The sequence below is a fragment of the Mus caroli genome, chromosome 7 (genome assembly GCF_900094665.2).
Source record: "Mus caroli chromosome 7, CAROLI_EIJ_v1.1, whole genome shotgun sequence".
Classification (NCBI taxonomy): Eukaryota; Metazoa; Chordata; class Mammalia; order Rodentia; family Muridae; genus Mus; species Mus caroli.
In genome coordinates, this window is record NC_034576.1 from 122,837,342 (window position 1) to 122,842,372 (window position 5,031).

The following is a 5,031-nucleotide window of genomic DNA, read 5'->3' on the forward strand; positions in this document are numbered from 1 at the left end:
CCACATTTTTTGTATCCATTCCTCTGTTGAGGGGCATCTGGGTTCTTTCCAGCTTCTGGCTATTATAAATAAGGCTGCTATGAACATAGTGGAGCATGTTTCTTTCTTACCGGTTAGGACATCTTCTGGATACCCAGGAGAGGTACTGCGGGATCCTCCGGTAGTACTATGTCCAATTTTCTGAGGAACCACCAGACTGATTTCCAGAGTGGTTGTACAAGCTTGCAATCCCACCAACAAGTATGTCTGTCTTAATCCGCACAGTACAATTGTTATCTGTTTAGTTGAGGAATCGGCATCCATGGAGGTTAAACGGCCTCACCCAGAGTCTCATGTCTGCGAGAGGTGCAGCTGGTTTACCCAGGAACTGACCTCTAATGACAGTACTCTGATGGCGCGTGCATGGCTGCTTAGCTTAGAATTTGATTTGGCATCAAAGAGCGATACTTACATAAACTGAGGAAGTATATGTCCGAGAGAAGTAAGTTAGAGTTGCTTAGGTTTAAAAACAAAACTCACAGTGATTTTGAGAGACCTGGACACAGTAACATGGCCTTTGCTAAAGCCAGGAAAGTTACTTATTTTGTCTGTGCATTCCCTTTAAAATTGAATTCTGTGCTTTGACAGTGCCATCCATGAGCGTAATGTATTTGATCAGATTCACCTGTCCTTCCCTTTTGTCCCCCTCTCACTCTCAGTCCTTCCCAGCACATTCCCCTACTAAGTTCATGCCCATGTATACATATACGGACATAAAGTACACATATGGACTTGATGGGTTGCTTGAATGTGTGTTCATGGGTTGGTCTTATTTACTGTTATCATGAGTAACTTACCAGTGGCCACACCACCAGTAAACAGTGACTTCCGTTCCCCCAACAGTTTAACTGCCAATTGCTCCTCAACTAGGAGTGAGTGGGGTATCATGTGCCCTCCCACCGTCCATGCTGGAGTGTTGGGCAGGTTTTATGGAGGGAACCACTGCTACTGTAAAGTCCCAAGTACAGCAGCCATGCCCTGTCCAGAGGAAGCATGTCAGAGCACACTTCCCATCCTCTGGACCTTCTGTTCTCTCCACCTCTCCCCTTCCATGATGTTCCTGAGCCTCAGCAGGGTGTGTGTGTGTGTGTGTGTGTGTGTGTGTGTGTGTGAGTGCATGCACACATGTGTGTCTTAAGGTGTTTATTACTGTGATAAAAACACCATGATTGAACGCGACTTGGGGAGGAAAGTGTTTCTAACTCTCAGGTCACGCTCCATCACTGAGAGAAGTCGGGGCAGGAACCTGGAGGCAGAAACTAAAGCAGAGGCCATGGAGGAATGTTGCTGACTGGCTGGCTTCTCTGAGTTTATCAGTTTTCTTCAAGGCCCCAGTACAACCTGCCTAGGAGTAGCACCACCCACAATGGGCTGAACTGTCTCACATCAGTCTTCAATCAAGAAAATGTACCACAAGCTTACCTCCACCTGATCATAATGGAGGTATTTTCCCAATTAAGATTCACTTTTCTCGAGAGAGCGTGGTGGCGCACACCTTTAATCTCAGCACTCGGGAGGCAGAGGCAGGCAGATTTCTGAGTTCGAGGCCAGCCTGGTCTACAAAGTGAGTTCCAGGACAGCCTGGGCTATACAGAAAAACCCTGTCTTGAAAAACAAACAAACAAACAAAAAAATTCACTTTCCTCAGCCAGGTGGGACACACCTTTAATCCCAGCTCTTGGGAAGCTGAGGCAGGCAAATCTCTGGATTTGAAGCCAACCTGGTCTACAGAGTGAGTTCCAGGACAGCCAAGGCTACATAGAGAAACCCTGTCTGCAGTGAGGGATGGGGAATTCCCTCATTTCCGATGACTCTAGATTGTGTCAAGTTGACCAAAAAAAAAAAAAAAAATCCTGAGCCAGTGAGTGTATAATATCGACACCCTGTGTGCAGCTGAGCCGTCAGTAGGCACTTATTCTCAGCCCTGGGGTCAGTTATGGGGTTTTTGCAATAATCACTGTGCAGTCCTACAAGAAGTCTTTCTGAACAATGTTGAAGCATGCTATTCTGTGGTTATAAACAATATGTTCCCTTTTGAGGAGAAGGTGATCCACAACTTCTGCACTACAGGAGTTAAGGCAAACGCAAAACCAGTTTGGTGTTAGAGACAAGACAGGGCCTAAAGTTGATCTAAGGAATCTGTTCTTAAGGCAGTGATATCCTGGAGTTTCTTTAAGGAAAAGAAGCTGGAGTGTGGTATTTAGACAGTTGTGAAGAAGAGAGGATAGAGTAGGAGGCTACACTTTAAAGAACGGAGCACAGAGAAGCCATTCCTGTGAGAGGAGCCGGAACCCAGTCTTCTCTTAGAGTGTTGTTTCTCACTACCTCTGCACTAACAGAATTGTAAGGAAGTCTACTTTGATAGAAATCTGATGTTCCTGGGGTGATTTTAGAGATCCCGTTCATTTTCTTTACTTAATGAATAATGTTCTTGAAAGTTAGTGACATGTGGTAGGGATCGTTTTGAAATCGTTGATTGAAAACCTGACTTTTAGGGGTGTTGGGTGGGGACTAGAGAAATACCACAGCAGTTAAGAGTGCATCGTGCTTTTAAAAAGACCGGGAATCAGTTGCCAGCACCACTCTGAGCAGCTTCGATGCCCTTTTGGCCTCTGCAAGCATCTGTACTCTATCTCTCTCTCCCTCCCTCCCTCCCTCCCTCCCCCTTCCTCCCTCTCTCCTTCCCTCCCCCCTCCCTCCCCCCCTTTTGGCCTCTGCAAACACCTGTTCTCTCTCTCTCTCTCTCTCTCTCTCTCTCTCACACACACACACACACACACACAGAGAGAGAGAGAGAGAGAGAGAGAGAAACACATCTATACAGAATTTTAAAATAATAACTATAATTTTTAAAAGAAAACTGGATAGTTAACCGCAGAAATACCAAGTACTTTGGGTCCCTTAGATCCTTCGGTCTCTGAACTTGAGTGTGATTGGAGCCCTGCTTCAAGGACACTAGGAAAGGTGACCTGTGCAGCTCTGCTTGGCTCTACATTCTCTAATGATGGGACTACTTAAGACCGGAGAAATGGGGAAGGGTTTCATATACCCAGGGTGGAATCAAACTTCTCATCCTCTTTCGATCACTTCTGGTGGAAGAGGAGACTGGGGACATGGGTAGCATTACAGGCATACCACCATGCTGACACCAAAGAGCTGAGCCCAGTGTAAGATGGGAAGCCTTTAAGGAACAGCCTCATTACCGTTCCACCTTTTTGTCAGAATACTTTACAAGTGAATCTGTAGTCGTTTTCTGACCACACCAACTCTTTGACCTACCAGACTGTTGGGTTTTTACTCTCATTGTCAGCATCACCAGCCTTAAACTAGCTCAGTCTTAGATGGCAGTTACTCATTAGGTGAATCAAATGGATTATTTCTGCCAAAGTCATCAATAGCAAGTTTCCAATGTGATCTTACAGATTCCTTCACAGAACTGTCTCAAAATGTGATATAAACACTGTAATTGAAAGTCTACCTTTCTGTGTAGTTCCAGCTTAGTCTTATTTCGATGGTATGTTCAAAAATGTTTCTACCTTTTTTTGTTTTCCCTGTGTACTCATAATTTCTTCTAGATCCACAGCATCTGTTCAAATCTCTGCATAATTAGAACATTTCACATTATATAATAGAAATGCAATTTAGTACATTTTACTTCAATTTGTAATTATAAACATTTTAGAAGCTTACAATATTAGACAGTACTTTTTGTCCAAGGATAAAAGTGTATTAATATGTCTGCATTCAGATTAGAGAGCATACAAAATTATAATTTTTTTAATTTATTTTTTATTAGATATTTTCTTTATTTACATTTCAAATGTTACCCCCTTTCTTAGTTTCCCCTCCGAAAACCCCCTATCCCCTCCCCCCTCCCCCTGCTCACCAACCCACCCACTCCCACTTCTGGCCCTGGCAGTCCCCTATACTGGGGCATAGAACCTTCACAGGACCAAGGTCTTCTCCTCCCATGGATGACCAACTAGACCACTGCCACATCACCTCTCAGTCCTGTTCAACCAGAATACGCCATTCTTAGGAAAATGACCAGCATCCTTGCACATGTTCTACACACAGAAGCTCTGGAGACATTGCACCAAGCCTTTATTTAGTGAGTTCTCTGGGTGTTACAGGCCAAGAACATCAAGGACTGGCAGTGTCTGAGTGAAGACAGGCTCTCATACCACGTCGTTCTTACCAGGAATGCAGGTTTTATTCATCGTTATTGAATGGGTCCAGTTCATTTTGATGCAGTGAGCTCTTGGGCTTTAACCACATTGATCAGGAAGTTCTGTGCTTTCCTTTCCTGATGATGTCATAGGACTTTCCTGATGATGTCATAGGACTTTCCTGATGATGTCATAGGACTTTCCTGATGAGAAAACCAGAGCTATGAGGATTTCATATATGCATATATGTTTTGATGAAGTCAAACATTTCTCCCCTCCAGATCCTTCCTTCCCCTCTCATAACGTTTAGAATTATTAGCTCCAGTTGCAACTATTTGTTGCTAATCTCACTTTTCTTAACAACTCAATAATACTTTATTGTATAAATGTACTACATTTTCTTTATCCATTCATTCATCAGTTGATTGACATCTAAGTTCCTTACATTTTCTGACTATTGTGAATACAACAGCAAAGAACAAGGATAAGTAAGCGTCTCTGTGGTAGGATATAGAGCCCTTTGGGCATATGCACAAAAGTATATGCACATGGTGGGTCTGTTTCTAGCTTTTTTGAAAAATATCCACACTGATTTCCATAGTGCATACACCAGTGTGCAATCCCACTGGCAGCTAGTGAGTGTTCCCCTTTCTCTACATCTCTACATCTCTACACCAGCATTTGCTGTCATTTTGTGTTTTGATCTTAGCCATTCTGACTGGTTCTAAAGTAGTTGTCATTTGCATTTCCATAACCTATGGTGAAGGATGTTGAACAACAACTACTACTACTACTACTTCTACGACCTCCTCCCCCTCCTCCT

At 43.5% G+C, this 5,031-nt stretch overlaps 1 protein-coding gene and 1 long non-coding RNA gene across 2 annotated transcripts in view; one reads left to right on the top strand and one right to left on the bottom strand.

Annotated features, from left to right (window-relative positions):
- The window catches only part of Mosmo (modulator of smoothened), a 56,646-nt gene that overhangs the window by 30,654 nt on the left and 20,961 nt on the right, over positions 1–5,031 (top strand). The gene's annotated exons all lie outside the window — the stretch shown is intronic.
- The window catches only part of LOC115031509, a 29,679-nt gene continuing 28,912 nt past the window's right edge, over positions 4,265–5,031 (bottom strand). Inside the window, exon 3 of the long non-coding RNA XR_003837135.1 lies at positions 4,265–4,411. This is a non-coding gene — a long non-coding RNA (uncharacterized LOC115031509). The remainder of the gene's footprint in view (positions 4,412–5,031) is intronic.